Below are 16,887 nucleotides of genomic sequence, written 5' to 3' on the forward strand. Positions count from 1 at the left end.
AGGTGATCAGAGGAGACTGTCTCCACCCATCACACGGAAACAAAATTTGGGAATGACTCATGTATTTATGTGCATAGGTCACCCTCGCATGTAAATAGTCCCATGAATCTTTCGCAAGATACACAATTGTTGAAAATTTGAAGCCGATCGAATAAGGCGTTCTCGAGCATTAAACGAAAAATGTGTCAGAAGTTAAACAAAAATGTTGCTCAGAATGTTCAGAAAAATAGGAAAGTCTCTCCTCGTTAAACTTTAAAAATACCATAAAATATCGATTTTTTTTGTCAGCTTTCTTTTTTTTTCATTTACATTTTATTAAAAAAATTTTTACAATCCAGTAAGAAAACAATTGAATGTTATTTTGTTAAAATTTCTATTTTAATAAAATTTGCAAATTGGCAGCCATACAGTCCAAAACTTGATGCAAAAATACTTCCAATAAAGATACGGCAGTATTTACCACTGACTACAAGTCACCTTACAAAACTCATAACTCTGGCCCGTATGGGGATCGAACCCACGACATCCGCGTTATTAGCACGGCGCTCTAACCAACTGAGCTAACAGGCCAAGTGACTTACACTGCCCAAATTAACTGTCGACTATTATAAGTTTAGCCTCGACCAGAAACGCTGCTGTAGTGTTTTATACATTGTTAACTTCCGGTACTTGAGGTGAAGCTCGGCACTAGAAGGTAGTGATGTATCACTACAAGGGAAGATAAGCTTTATCTACAGTTAATATATAGATATAAGGAAAGATGAGCTTTATCTAGGGTAAATATATTAATAAATGTGGGATAAACTTTATGGAAGGTTAATGATTACCAGGAAAGATAAGTCTCATCCAGGGCAAACACAGTAGTTTTATCTAGGGCAAACACAGTAGTTTTATCTAGGACAAACACAGTAGTTTTATCTAGGGCAAACACAGTAGTTTTATCTAGGGCAAACACAGTAGTTTTATCTAGGACAAACACAGTAGTTTTATCTAGGACAAACACAGTAGTTTTATCTAGGGCAAACACAGTAGTTTTATCTAGGGCAAACACAGTAGTTTTATCTAGGACAAACACAGTAGTTTTATCTAGGGTAAACACAGTAGTTTTATCTAGGGTAAACACAGTAGTTTTATCTAGGACAAACACAGTAGTTTTATCTAGGGTAAACACAGTAGTTTTATCTAGGACAAACACAGTAGTTTTATCTAGGGCAAACACAGTAGTTTTATCTAGGACAAACACAGTAGTTTTATCTAGGACAAACACAGTAGTTTTATCTAGGGCAAAAACAGTAGTTTTATCTAGGACAAACACAGTAGTTTTATCTAGGGTAAACACAGTAGTTTTATCTAGGACAAACACAGTAGTTTTATCTAGGGCAAACACAGTAGTTTTATCTAGGGCAAACACAGTAGTTTTATCTAGGGCAAAAACAGTAGTTTTATCTAGGACAAACACAGTAGTTTTATCTAGGGTAAACACAGTAGTTTTATCTAGGACAAACACAGTAGTTTTATCAAGGACAAACACAGTAGTTTTATCTAGGAAAAACACAGTAGTTTTATCTAGGACAAACACAGTAGTTTTATCTAGGGTAAACACAGTAGTTTTATCTAGGACAAACACAGTAGTTTTATCTAGGGCAAACACAGTAGTTTTATCTAGGACAAACACAGTAGTTTTATCAAGGACAAACACAGTAGTTTTATCTAGGAAAAACACAGTAGTTTTATCTAGGGTAAACACAGTAGTTTTATCTAGGGTAAACACAGTAGTTTTATCTAGGGTAAACACAGTAGTTTTATCTAGGACAAACACAGTAGTTTTATCTAGGACAAACACAGTAGTTTTATCTAGGAAAAACACAGTAGTTTTATCTAGGGTAAACACAGTAGTTTTATCTAGGGTAAACACAGTAGTTTTATCTAGGGTAAACAGTAGTTTTATCTAGGACAAACACAGTAGTTTTATCTAGGACAAACACAGTAGTTTTATCTAGGGTAAACACAGTAGTTTTATCTAGGAAAAACACAGTAGTTTTATCTAGGAAAAACACGGTAGTTTTATCTAGGGTAAACACAGTAGTTTTATCTAGGGCAAACACAGTAGTTTTATCTAGGGTAAACACAGTAGTTTTATCTAGGACAAACACAGTAGTTTTATCTAGGACAAACACAGTAGTTTTATCTAGGATAAACACAAGAGTTTTATCTAGGATAAAACTCTTGTTTACCCTATATTATTCCTCTATTAATCTTACGTAAAGTTTATCCCACATTTATTAATATATTTACCCTAGATAAAGCTCATCTTTCCTTATATCTATATATTAACTGTAGATAAAGCTTATCTTCCCTTGTAGTGATACATCACTACCTTCTAGTGCCGAGCTTCACCTCAAGTACCGGAAGTTAACAATGTATAAAACACTACAGCAGCGTTTCTGGTCGAGGCTAAACTTATAATAGTCGACAGTTAATTTGGGCAGTGTAAGTCACTTGGCCTGTTAGCTCAGTTGGTTAGAGCGCCGTGCTAATAACGCGGATGTCGTGGGTTCGATCCCCATACGGGCCAGAGTTACGCCTTTTGTAAGGTGACTTGTAGTCAGTGGTAGTGGAGAAGTTATCCGTGGTAGTGTTGAAGTGTTCTCAGGAAGCACCTGGGTGGGTGAGTAGGTTTAGGCAGGTCTCTCTACACCTGTCACTCGTCTTAACCTGATTTACTCTAGTGTCGTGCGTGACATCCTTGGGTAATTTCATTGAATGGTAATATTTGTTTTGAATTCAGTAAATAAAGAATTATTCATCTGACTCGCTTCAAGACATTGTTGACAACATGTTCTATAAGAAGAATTATAACCCATAAGTTAGGTCTAAGTTTAAATTTTACTGAAATAACTAAAAACAAGGAATCAGTGAAATTAAATCACTTACTGAAGGATGCCTTTTCTGATCGGCTTCAAACTTTACCATTGGTAAGCTTGTCACCCACTTTAACCTGTGTAGATTTCAATGTGTCAGTTTTATTAAATAAAGTGTTTCAGATGTCATAACTAGAGAATCCTTCCTCTGATCGTCTTCAAACCCTAAATAATCGTATATCTTAATTGAAAGTATTTTTGCATTATTTTTTTTTACTGAGTGGCTGAAAATTTGTCAGTTTTTTGCCAGTTATATGGAATAGGAATTTTAACAAAATAAAATTATTTTTTTCCCCAGGATTATAGAGAATTTCCAATAGAATGTAGCTGAGAGAAGAAAAATGACAACAAAACTGCGAACTTAGGAGAAGGTTGGTGTATTTAATGGAATGTGTTGATGTTAATTTGCCACTCTTGATCTTGAAATGGTATTGTATTATTTTGCCAGACTGGATTACCTGGCAAGCTGACTGGTGAAACTGACCTTGACTGGGGTCACTAGACCCCCTCTGGTGCTCTTACTGAAGAACTAGGAACAAAGGTTCACTCAAAATGTAATCACAGTGGTGCAAGAAAGGCATAAAATACCGACAATATGAAAGTTAAGACACAGGTGCAACATCTGGGTATCTTTATTGTAGACGTTTCGCCATCCAGTGGCTTTATCAATACAGATTCTAGGACATAATTAGAAGACAGTAGAACTATATACAAAAGATGAGGTAATCAGTCCCTCAGCCTTGGAGTTAGTGTTCACAGCATCGTGGTGGAGGAGAATCTGGAGCAAAGGCAAGAAGACTGGCGGTTATATAGGCGTCAGTGGGGCGGTTATATAGGCGTCAGTGGATAGGGACGTGTAGCAGACGAGGTGATAGTCACTGGTAGGCGGGATTCCCCAGTGGCAGTAGGTCCTTGGGTTACCCAAAGGGATGGGTTAGTTGTAGCAGCCGTGAAGAAGGTCTTGTAGATGTCCTCTTGAACCAAGATTCCATGATGTTGCAGTGTCTGACAAGTTGTGCAAGAAAGGTATAAAATACCGACAACCACCACGATGCTGTGAACACTTACTCCAAGGCTGAGGAACTGATTACCTCATCTTTTGTATATAGTTCTACTGTCTTCTAATTATGTCCTGAATCTGTATTGATAAAGTCACTGGATGGCGAAACGTCTACAATAAAGATATCCAGATGTTGCACATGTGTTTTAACTTTCATGACAGTTACCTTTGTGGGCAATAGGCAAAAATAAATAGCACCTTAACATCACTGTGTGTAGGCACGAACATTGATTGCCATGTTATAGACCAATCAGTGATGGAGAATTAGACACATGTGCAACATCGGGAAATTTTTAATTTGTAGACGTTTCGTCACCCAGTGGCTTTATCAGTACAGTACAATAACATAATATGAAGACTGTAGTAGTACGTATATATAAAAAAAAACGAGGTAATCAGTCCCTCAGCTGAGGGACCGATTATCTCGTGTTTTGTATATAATTCTACAGTCCTCACATTATGTCACTGTATTGATAAAACTACTAGATGTCGAAACGTCTATAAATTAAAGATACCCAGATGTTGCACATGTGTCTAATTCTTCATATTGTCGGTATTATGTACCACCAAACAGTGAACTTAAGGAACAGTTTTGATGAAATATTAGTACAAGAGATTAGTGAGTCAATGTACATCCAGCAGTGATCTCTCAGTGGAAAACTGTTAGTTTCTGTCACAGATGTTATTTTGCTTGTCGACAGTTGCCCTGTTAGCTTCCGTCACCAGATGTTGTTTTTTTTCTGGGTGGCCAATAGAACTGGTGGCAAAAGCTCTCGCTTCACACGGTGAGGGTCCGGGTTCGATTCCCGGCAAAGGTTGGAAACATTCAATTCAATTCAATTCAAGTTTATTCTCTATAATGGTTACAATGTGGGGTTTACAGGTTTTGGGTATTTTGTGGTTTACATGTTATAAAATACTAACATTGGGCGTGTTTCCTTTCACCGGTTGTCCATGTTCACCCATCAGTAGTAATGGATACCTAGGTGTTAGTCGACTGGTGTGAGTCGCATTCTGGGACAAAACTGACCTAATTTGCCGAGATGCTCTGCATAAGGAGATGTAAATAGCGTGCTAAAAATATCTAGCATAGACAGGACTCGCAGCAATGATTTTAAATTGGAAAAATTCAGGTTCAGGAAGGATATAGGAAAGCACTGGTTTGGTAATAGAGTTGAGGATGAGTGGAACAAACTCCCGAGTACCGGTCATAGAAGCTAAGACGTTGTGTAGTTTTAAAAATAGGTTAGATAAATACATGAGTGGGTGTGGGTGGGTGTGAGTTGGACTTGACTAGCTTGTACTACTAGGTCAGATAGCACTGGTCGCCGTCGCCCAGCGGTGAGAGTAGCGACTCTCATTGCTGAGGTCCAGGTAATAAACCCTGGGCATTAACATAAAAAAAAACACATACTAGGTCAGATGCCGTGCTCCTCCCTCAATTAAATGTGACTGACCTGACTAGGTTAATTAAGCCATTGACTTAAGCCGGTGGGAAATTTGGACCTGCCCCGCATAGGCCAGTAGGCCTGCTGCAGAGTTCCTTCTTTCTTATGTTCTTATAAGAGGGGCTTTGTGTACAGTAGTATGTCACTGATGTCAGCTAAGTCTGTATATATTGTGCATGTACTTGTAGAAATAAAGATATTATTATTATTATTATTATTATTATTATTATTATTATTATTATTATTATTATTATTATTATTATTATTATTATTATTATTATTATTGTTGTCGACAGCTGCGCTGTTAACTTCTGTCACCAGATGTTGTTTTTCTTGTCGACAGCTGAACTGCTAGCTTCTGTTTACCCAATTTTAGTCTTATTGTTGGCGAAAGGACTAAAATTGTTCACGTCATTGTTTCCCTGAAGATGAACTTACTTCCCCGCGGGAAGCATACAAGATGTGTGAACCATCTTGAGGAAAGTCACAGTTAGGATCCCAGACAAGCGTATTCGCAGTGTCTTGACTACGGTGCTCATCACCTACTCCAAGACTGAGGGAATGATTACCTCATCTTTAGTATAGCAATCTACATTCTTCACATTATGTCCTTGTATTGATAAAGCCACTAGATGGCGAAACGTCTACGAATTAAAGATACCCAAATGTTGCACATGTGTCTAATTGTTCATCACTATATTTGTAATAATTAGTTTCCGTTAACCTAGGGTGTTATAACATTATAAAGAACTTGATTAACACAGAAACCGGGAAACCAGTGATGTTATCAAAATGCCGACGTTGCTTTTGGCACGTTCTCTGAGTCGTTTAAAAGTGGACGTTTTTCTTGGGAGAGGAAGTTGAGGTGTGACAACACCCAGGGTAACATTCCACACTCTCACTCTCTAGTAATAATACTAGTTTCACGAGAAGCATTGAGCCCGTAAGGGTGATACAACACCTGGGGAATGGGAGATAATTAGGTTTGATCAGAGGAAGCAGCTTCAAATCCTAGGATGAAGAGCCCTTCACTAGCATCAACCACTCTCTCTTCTCTTCCCTTAAAGAGACTGGTCACGTATATGGACTCCTGACTAATGTTTACTTTGTGTTTTTGTATACATCTTTTTATTTCTCTTTTTTTTTTTGTTCGTGATCCTCTTTTCTTTATTATTTATTAATTTTGTAACCCCTTTTAAGACATTTTGTGTCTATATTTTTATGTCTACATTTCTAAATAATAAGACATCCTGTGTGTTAACAAAAATAACTTCTTTCTCATGCTCTAAGTACTAAGACTTTTGTGTATTATGAAGAAGCTTCTTACTTGACCTATGATTAACATGATGATCATCACGTCAACAAAGTTTACTCATTTATTTTAAGTTTAGTGTGTATACTTATTGTTTTTTCCTCTTAAATTAATGTTGTATTTGTCGCATAGTGTATTTTCCTACTCTAGCTTTTCCTCCTCTTCGCCTGGGTCTTCGTGTTCCCCTTACTCTCCTTCACTCTGTCTTATCTCTGTTTTGCTATCTTTTCTCTCGTCTGTCTGGCTTGTATTGCCCTCCCGTATACCACCTTTCCCTCCGTCTTCTTCTCAACAATCAAATTTACATTATCTTCCCTTTTTACCTGTCCTCTGCTCTCTTCCCAACTACATGCCTTCCCTCCTCTTCCATTCTGGTCTGCGTTTTTTCCTTCCCTCCGGCATGTGTGGTACACTTTTTGTCAGTAGCTGCAACAAAGCTGGAGTAGAGGGACCTGTGTAGCCACTCATCTGGCCTCCTCACACCGTCTTCAACACGACAGTCAGCCACCACATGTTTACAGAACGCCGTCACATCGATGATAACCAGCGAACACATTGTAATATATCCTTCCTGACTTCTTGACTGTAACTAGACACACTAACACTGACTATAGATTAACGAGCATGATTTACATATATCCTCGGATATATTGCCCAGGGAAGTGAATCTACTGGAATATAACCTGGAAAGTCGGTAGGCAGAGAGTAACCATTGCGAACCGTATAAGTGATACGGAAAAAATCTCTTTTTATTTCCTTATTCCTTTTTTTTTCCACTCCCTCCTTCCCTTGTGTCCACATCGCCGTTACTCTTTTCAAGGGTGGCGGCCCGGCTACCTACCTGCAGTTGGGTTTTTTTTGTCGCACCTGCCGGGGTCTCTAAGGAATGCGGCGCCCTTTAAACTGTCTTGAAGGATTACGGTCCCCTTCACAGGTGTCCCGTCCCTCCTCCTGGGACCACCCTTTGTTGATTACTTACCGTATTTACTCCCTACCTCCGTCTCTACCCTCCCTATCTCTACCTACCTCCGTCTCTACCCTCCCTACCTCTACCTACATCCGTCTCTTCCCTCCCTACCTCTACCTACCTCCGTCTCTACCCTCCCTACCTCTACCTACCTCCGTCTCTACCCTCCCTACTTCTACCTACCTCCGTCTCTACCCTCCCTACCTCTACCTACCTCCGTCTCGACCCTCCCTACCTCTACCTACCTCCGTCTCTACCCTCCCTACCTCTACCGACCTCCGTCTCTACCCTCCCTACCTCTACCAAATTCCGTCTCTATCCTCCCTACCTCTACCTACCTCCGTCTCTACCATTCTTACCTCTACCTACCTCCGTCTCTTACCTCCCTACCTCTACCTACATCCGTCTCTACCCTCCCTACCTCTACCTACCTCCGTCTCTACCCTCCCTACCTCTACCTACCTCCGTCTCTACCCTCCCTCCCTCTACCTACCTCCGTCTCCACCCTCCCTACCTCTACCTACCTCCGTCTCTACCCTCCCTACCTCTACCTACCTCCGTCTATACCCTCCCTAACTCTACCTACCTCCGTCTCCACCCTCCCTACCTCTACCTACCTCCGTCTCTACCCTCCTTACCTGTCTCTACGTCCGCCACTTCCCTCCCTACCTCTCTCTACGTCCGTCTCTTCCCTCCTTACCTCTCTCTACGTCCGTCACTTCCCTCCCTACCTCTCTCTACGTCCGTCACTTCCCTCCCTACCTCTCTCTACGTCCGTCACTTCCCTCCTTACCTCTCTCTACGTCCGTCACTTCCCTCCCTACCTGTCTCTACGTCCGCCACTTCCCTCCCTACCTGTCTCTACGTCCGTCACTTCCCTCCTTACCTCTCTCTACGTCCGTCACTTCCCTCACTACCTGTCTCTACGTCCGTCACTTCCCTCCTTACCTCTCTCTACGTCCGTCACTTCCCTCACTACCTGTCTCTACGTCCGTCACTTCCCTCCTTACCTCTCTCTACGTCCGTCACTTCCCTCACTACCTGTCTCTACGTCCGTCACTTCCCTCCTTACCTCTCTCTACGTCCGTCACTTCCCTCACTACCTGTCTCTACGTCCGTCACTTCCCTCCTTACCTCTCTCTACGTCCGTCACTTCCCTCACTACCTGTCTCTACGTCCGTCACTTCCCTCCTTACCTCTCTCTACGTCCGTCACTTCCCTCACTACCTGTCTCTACGTCCGTCACTTCCCTCCATACCTCTCTCTACGTCCGTCACTTCCCTCCTTACCTCTCTCTACGTCCGTCACTTCCCTCCCTACCTCTCTCTACGTCCGTCACTTCCCTCCTTACCTCTCTCTACGTCCGTCACTTCCCTCCTTACATCTCTCTAGGTCCGTCACTTCCCTCCTTACCTCTCTCTACGTCCGTCACTTCCCTCCTTACATCTCTCTATGTCCGTCACTTCCCTCCTTACCTCTCTCTACGTCCGTCACTTCCCTCCTTACCTCTCTCTACGTCCGTCACTTCTCTCTTTACCTCTCTCTACGTCCGTCACTTCCCTCCTTACCTCTCTCTACGTCCGTCACTTCCCTCCCTACCTCTCTCTACGTCAGTCACTTCCCTCCCTACCTCTCTCTACGTCCGTCACTTCCCTCCTTACCTCTCTCTACGTCCGTCACTTCCATCCCTACCTCTCTCTACGTCCGTCACTTCCCTCCCTACCTCTCTCTACGTCCGTCACTTCCCTCTACCTCTTATCTGGTAATTCACTATATCACAGTTTTCTTGTACTGCTGACAGTCAGTACCATGTTTTTATAGTCTCTTGAGTGCCTGCTGTAACACCCACCCCTGGCTCCCTCGCCCACCCCTGGCTCCCTCACCCACCACTGGCTCCCTCACCCACCCCTGGCTCCCTCACCCACCCCTGGCTCCCTCGCCCACCCCTGGCTCCCTCACCCACCCCTGGCTCCCTCACCCACCCCTGGCTCCTTCACCCACCCCTGGCTCCCTCACCCACCCCTGGCTCCCTCACCCACCCCTGGCTCCCTCACCCACCCCTGGCTCCCTCACCCACCCCTGGCTCCTTCACCCACCCCTGGCTCCCTCACCCACCCCTGGCTCCCTCACCCACCCCTGGCTCCCTCGCCCACCCCTGGCTCCCTCACCCACCCCTGGCTCCCTCACCCACCCCTGGCTCCATCACCCACCCCTGGCTCCTTCACCCACCCCAGGCTCCCTCACCCACCCCTGGCTCCCTCACCCACCCCCGGCTCCCACACCCACCCCTGGCTCCCTCGCCCACCCCTGGCTCCCTCACCCAACCCTGGCTCCCTCACCCACCCCTGGCTCCCTCACCCACCCCTGGCTCCTTCACCCACCCCTGGCTCCGTCACCCACCCCTGGCTCCTTCACCCACCCCTGGCTCCTTCACCCACCCCTGGCTCCCTCACCCACCCCTGGCTCCCTCACCCACCCCTGGCTCCCTCACCCACCCCTGGCTCCTTCACCCCCCCCGGGCTCCCACACCCACCCCTGGCTCCTTCACCCACCCCTGGCTCCTTCACCCACCCCTGGCTCCCTCACCCACCCCTGGCTCCCTCACCCACCCCTGGCTCCTTCACCCACCCCAGGCTCCCACACCCACCCCTGGCTCCCTCACCCAGCCCTGGCTCCCTCACCCACCCCTGGCTCCTTCACCCACCCCTGGCTCCCTCACCCACCCCTGGCTCCCTCACCCACCCCTGGCTCCTTCACGCACCCCTGGCTTCCTCACCCCCCCCTGGCTCCCTCACCCACCCCTGGCTCCTTCACCCACCCCTGGCTCCCTCACCCACCCCTGGCTCCCTCACCCACCCCTGGCTCCCTCACCCACCCCTGGCTCCTTCACCCACCCCTGGCTCCCTCACCCACCCCTGGCTCCCTCACCCACCCCTGGCTCCCTCACCCACCCCTGGCTCCCTCACCCACCCCTGGCTCCCTCACCCACCCCTGGCTCCCTCACCCATCCCTGGCTCCCTCACCCACCCCTGGCTCCCTCACCCACCCCTGGCTCCCTCACCCACCCCTGGCTCCCTCACCCACCCCTGGCTCCCTCACCCCCCCCGGGCTCCCTCACCCACCCCTGGCTCCCTCACCCACCCCTGGCTCCCTCACCCACCCCTGGCTCCCTCACCCACCCCTGGCTCCCTCACCCACCCCTGGCTCCCTCACCCACCCCTGGCTCCCTCACCCACCCCTGGCTCCTTCACCCACCCCTGGCTCCCTCACCCACCCCTGGCTCCTTCACCCACCCCTGGCTCCCTCACCCACCCCTGGCTCCCTCACCCACCCCTGGCTTCCTCACCCACCCCTGGCTCCTTCACCCACCCCTGGCTCCCTCACCCACCCCTGGCTCCTTCACCCACCCCTGGCTCCCTCACCCACCCCTGGCTCCCTCACCCACCCCTGGCTTCCTCACCCACCCCTGGCTCCTTCACCCACCCCTGGCTCTCTCACCCACCCCTGGCTCCCTCACCCACCCCTGGCTCCCTCACCCACCCCTGGCTCCCTCACCCACCCCAGGCTCCCTCACCCACCCCTGGCTCCCTCACCCACCCCTGGCTCCCTCACCACCCCTGGCTCCCTCACCCACCCCTGGCTCCCTCACCCACCCCTGGCTCCCTCACCCACCCTTGGCTCCCTCACCCACCCCTGGCTCCCTAACCCACCCCTCGCTCCTTCACCCACCCCTGGCTCCCTCACCCACCCATCGCTCCTTCACCCACCCCTGGCTCCCTCACCCACCCCTGGCTCCCTCACCCACCCATCGCTCCTTCACCCACCCCTGGCTCCCTCACCCACCCCTGGCTCCTTCACCCACCCCTGGCTCCTTCACCCACCCCTGGCTCCCTCACCCACCCCTGGCTCCCTCACCCACCCCTGGCTCCCTCACCCACCCCTGGCTCCCTCACCCACCCCTGGCTCCCTCACCCACCCCTGTCTCCCTCACCCACCCCTGGCTCCCTCACCCACCCCTGGCTCCCTAACCCACCCCACGCTCCTTCACCGACCCCTGGCTCCCTCACCCACCCCTCGCTCCGTCACCCACCCCTGGCTCCCTCACCCACCCCTGGCTCCCTCACCCACCCCTGGCTCCCTCACCCACCCCTGGCTCCCTCACCCACCCCTGGCTCCCTCACCCACCCCTGGCTCCCTAACCCACCCCTCGCTCCTTCACCTACCCCTGGCTCCCTCACCCACCCATCGCTCCTTCACCCACCCCTGGCTCCCTCACCCCCCCCAGGCTCCCTCACCCACCCCTGGCTCCCTCACCCACCCCTGGCTCCCTCACCCACCCCTGGCTCCCTCACCCACCCTTTTCTCCCTCACCCACCCCTGGCTCCCTCACCCACCCCTGGCTCCCTAACCCACCCCTCGCTCCTTCACCCACCCCTGGCTCCCACACCCACCCCTGGCTCCTTCACCCACCCCTGGCTCCCTCACCCACCCCTGGCTCCTTCACCCACCCCTGGCTCCCTCACCCACCCCTGGCTCCTTCACCCACCCCTGGCTCCCTCACCCACCCCTGGCTCCCTCAACCACCCCTGGCTCCTTCACCCACCCCTGGCTCCTTCACCCACCCCTGGCTCCTTCACCCACCCCTGGCTCCTTCACCCAACCCTGGCTCCCTCACCCACCCATGGCTCCTTCACCCACCCCTGGCTCCCTCACCCAACCCAGGCTCCCTCACCCACCCCTGGCTCCTTCACCCACCCCTGGCTCCCTAACCCACCCCTCGCTCCTTCACCCACCCCTGGCTCCTTCACCCACCCCTGGCTCCTTTACCCAACCCTGGCTCCCTCACCCACCCCTGGCTCCTTCACCCACCCCTGGCTCCCTAACCCACCCCTCGCTCCTTCCCCCACCCCCGGCTCCTTCACCCACCCCTGGCTCCTTCACCCACCCCTGGCTCCCTCACCCACCCCTGGCTCCCTCACCCACCCCTGGCTCCCTCACCCACCTCTGGCTCCCTCACCCACCCCTGACTCCCTCACCCACCCCTGGCTCCTTCACCCACCCCCGGCTCCCTCACCCACCCCTGGCTCCCTCACCCACCCCTGGCTCCCTCACCCACCCCTGGCTCCCACACCCCCCCCTGGCTCCCTCACCCACCCCTGGATCCCTAACCCACCCCTCGCTCCTTCACCCACCCCTGGCTTTCTCACCCACCCATGGCTCCCTCACCCACCCCTGGCTCCCTCACCCACCCCTGGATCCTTCACCCACCCCTGGCTCCCTCACCCACCCCTGGCTCCCTCACCCACCCCTGGCTTCCTCACCCACCCCTGGCTCCCTCACCCACCCCTGGCTTCCTCACCCACCCCTGGCTCCCTAACCCACCCCTGGCTCCCTAACCCACCCCTCGCTCCTTCACCCACCCCTGGCTCCCTCACCCACCCCTCGCTCCTTCACCCACCCCTGGCTCCCTCACCCACCCCTGGCTCCGTCACCCACCCCTGGCTCCTTCACCCACCCCTGGCTCCTTCATCAACCCTGGCTCCCTCACCCACCCCTGGCTCCTTCACCCACCCCTGGCTCCCTAACCCACCCCTCGCTTTTTCACCCACCCCTGGCTCCTTCACCCACCCCTGGCTCCTTCACCCACCCCAGGCTCCTTCACCCACCCCTGGCTCCCTCACCCACCCCTGGCTCCCTAACCCACCCCTCACTCCTTCACCCACCCCTGGCTCCTTCACCCACCCCTGGCTCCTTCACCCAACCCTGGCTCCCTCACCCACCCCTGGCTCCTTCACCCAACCCTGGCTCCGTCACCCAACCCTGGCTCCCTCACCCACCCCTGGCTCCTTCACCCAACCCAGGCTCCCACACCCACCCCTGGCTCCGTCACCCACCCCTGGCTCCCTCACCCACCCCTGGCTCCCTCACCCACCCCTGGCTCCTTCACCCACCCCTGGCTCCTTCACCCACCCCTGGCTCCCTCACCCACCCCTGGCTCCTTCACCCAACCCTGGCTCCCTCACCCACCCATGGCTCCTTCACCCACCCCTGGCTCCCTCACCCAACCCTGGCTCCCTCGCCCACCCCTGGCTCCTTCACCCACCCCTGGCTCCCTAACCCACCCCTCGCTCCTTCACCCACCCCTGGCTCCTTCACCCACCCCTGGCTCCTTTACCCAACCCTGGCTCCCTCACCCACCCCTGGCTCCTTCACCCACCCCTGGCTCCCGAACCCACCCCTCGCTCCTTCACCCACCCCTGGCTCCTTCACCCACCCCTGGCTCCTTCACCCACCCCTGGCTCCCTCACACACCCCAGGCTCCATCACCCACCCCTGGCTCCCTCACCCACCGCAGGCTCCCTCACCCACCCCTGACTCCCTCACCCACCCCTGGCTCCTTCACCCACCCCTGGCTCCCTCACCCACCCCTGGCTCCCTCACCCACCCCTGGCTCCCTCACAGACCCCTGACTCCCTCACCCACCCCTGGCTCCCTCACCCACCCCTGGCTCCCTCACCCACCCCTGGATCCCTAACCCACCCCTCGCTCCTTCACCCACCCCTGGCTTTCTCACCCACCCATCGCTCCTTCACCCACCCCTGGCTCCCTCACCCACCCCTGTCTCCTTCACCCACCCCTGGCTCCCTCACCCTCCCCTGGCTCCCTCACCCACCCCTGGCTTCCTCACCCAGCCCTGGCTCCCTCACCCACCCCTGGCTCCCTCACCCACCCCTCGCTCCGTCACCCACCCCTGGCTCCCTCACCCACCCCTGGCTCCCTAACCCACCCCTCGCTCCTTCACCCACCCCTGGCTCCCTCACCCACCCCTCGCTCCTTCACCCACCCCTGGCTCCCTCACCCACCCCTGGCTCCTTCACCCACCCCTGGCTCCTTCACCCACCCCTGGCTCCTTCATCAACCCTGGCTCCCTCACCCACCCCTGGCTCCTTCACCCACCCCGGGCTCCCTAACCCACCCCTCGCTTTTTCACCCACCCCTGGCTCCTTCACCCACCCCTGGCTCCATCACCCACCCCTGGCTCCTTCACCCACCCCTGGCTCCCTCACCCACCCCTGGCTCCCTAACCCACCCCTCGCTCCTTCACCTACCCCTGGCTCCTTCACCCACCCCTGGCTCCTTCACCCAACCCTGGCTCCCTCACCCCCCCCTGGCTCCTTCACCCACCCCTGGCTCCTTCACCCAACCCTGGCTCCCTCACCCACCCCTGGCTCCTTCACCCACCCCTGGCTCCCTAACCCACCCCTCGCTCCTTCACCCACCCCTGGCTCCTTCACCCACCCCTGGCTCCTTCACCCAACCCTGGCTCCCTCACCCACCCCTGGCTCCTTCACCCACCCCTGGCTCCTTCACCCAACCCTGGCTCCCTCACCCACCCCTGGCTCCTTCACCCACCCCTGGCTCCCTAACCCACCCCTCGCTCCGTCACCCACCCCTGGCTCCTTCACCCACCCCTGGCTCCTTCACCCAACCCTGGCTCCGTCACCCAACCCTGGCTCCTTAACCCACCCCTGGCTCCCTAACCACCCCTCGCTCCTTCACCCACCCCTGGCTCCTTCACCCACCCCTCGCTCCCTCACCCAACCCTGGCTCCCTCACCCACCCCTGGCTCCTTCACCCACCCCTGGCTCCCTAACCCACCCCTCGCTCCTTCACCCACCCCTGGCTCCTTCACCCACCCCTGGCTCCCTCACCCAACCCTGGCTCCTTCACCCAACCCTGGCTCCTTCACCCATCCCTGGCTCCTTTACCCACCCCGGGCTCCCTCCCCCACCCCAGGCTCCTTTACACACCCCTGGCTCCCTCACCCAACCCTGGCTCCCTCACCCACCCCTGGCTCCTTCACCCACCCCTGGCTCCCTAACCCACCCCTCGCTCCTTCACCCACCCCTGACTCCTTCACCCACCCCTGGCTCCCTCACCCAACCCTGGCTTCCTCACCCACCCCTGGCTCCTTTACCCACCCCTGGCTCCGTCACCCACCCCTCGCTCCTTCACCCACCCATGGCTCCTTCACCCACCCCTGGCTCCCTCACCCAACCCTGGCTCCCTCACCCACCCCTGGCTCCTTCACCCATCCCTGGCTCCTTTACCCACCCCTGGCTCCTTCACCCACCCCTGGCTCCTTTACACACCCCTGGCTCCTTCACCCACCCCTGGCTCCTTTACACACCCCTGGCTCCTTCACCCACCCCTTTCTCCTTCACCCACCCCTGGCTCCTTTACCCACCCCTGGTTCCTCCACCCACCCCTGGCTCCTTTACCCACCCCTGGCTCCTTCACCCACCCCTGGCTCCTTTACACACCCCTGGGTCCTTCACCCACCCCTGGCTCCCTAACCCAACCCTGGCTCCCTCACCCACCCCGGGCGCCTTCACCCAACCCTGGCTCCTTTACCCACCCCTGGCTCCTTCACCCACCCCCTGGCTCCTTTACACACCCCTGGCTCCTTCACCCACCCCTGGCTCCTTTACACACCCCTGGCTCCTTCACCCACCCCTCTCTCCTTCACCCACCCCTGGCTCCTTTACCCACCCCTGGTTCCTCCACCCACCCCTGGCTCCTTTACCCACCCCTGGCTCCTTCACCCACCCCTGGCTCCTTCACACACCCCTGGCTCCATCACCCACCCCTGGCTCCTTCACCCGCCGCTGGCTCCTTCACACACCCCTGGCTTCTTCACCCACCCCTGGCTCCTTCACACACCCCTGGCTCCATCACCCACCCCTGGCTCCTTCACCCACCCCTGGCTCCATCACCCACCCCTGGCTCCACACACCCCTGGCTCCTTCACCCTACCCAGTCTCCTTCACCCACCCCTGACTCCTTCACACACCCCTGGCTCCATCACCCACTCCTGGCTCCATCACCCACCCCTGGCTCCACACACCCCTGGCTCCTTCACCCAACCCAGTCTCCTTCACCCACCTCTGGCTCCTTCACACACCCCTGGCTGCTTCACCCACCCCTGGCATCACCCACCCCTGGCTCCACACACCCCTGGCTCCTTCACCCAACCCAGTCTCCTTCACCCACCCCTGGCTCCTTCACCCAACCCACTTAAAACAACGGATATAGCCCCACTCCATAAAGGTGGCAGCAAAGCATTAGCTAAGAACTATAGTCCAATAGCTCTGACGTCCCACATCATAAAAATCTTT

General features: G+C 53.5%; 2 non-coding genes across 2 annotated transcripts; one reads left to right on the top strand and one right to left on the bottom strand.

Annotated features, from left to right (window-relative positions):
- Positions 1-496: 496 nt before the first annotated feature.
- TRNAI-AAU (transfer RNA isoleucine (anticodon AAU)) lies at positions 497-570 on the bottom strand. Its single transcript has one exon. It is a non-coding gene; the product is annotated as a tRNA-Ile (tRNA).
- Positions 571-2,501: 1,931 nt separating this feature from the next.
- TRNAI-AAU (transfer RNA isoleucine (anticodon AAU)) lies at positions 2,502-2,575 on the top strand. Its single transcript has one exon. It is a non-coding gene; the product is annotated as a tRNA-Ile (tRNA).
- The last annotated feature ends 14,312 nt before the right edge of the window (positions 2,576-16,887 follow it).

The sequence above is a fragment of the Cherax quadricarinatus genome, chromosome 28 (genome assembly GCF_038502225.1).
Source record: "Cherax quadricarinatus isolate ZL_2023a chromosome 28, ASM3850222v1, whole genome shotgun sequence".
Lineage (NCBI taxonomy): Eukaryota > Metazoa > Arthropoda > Malacostraca > Decapoda > Parastacidae > Cherax > Cherax quadricarinatus.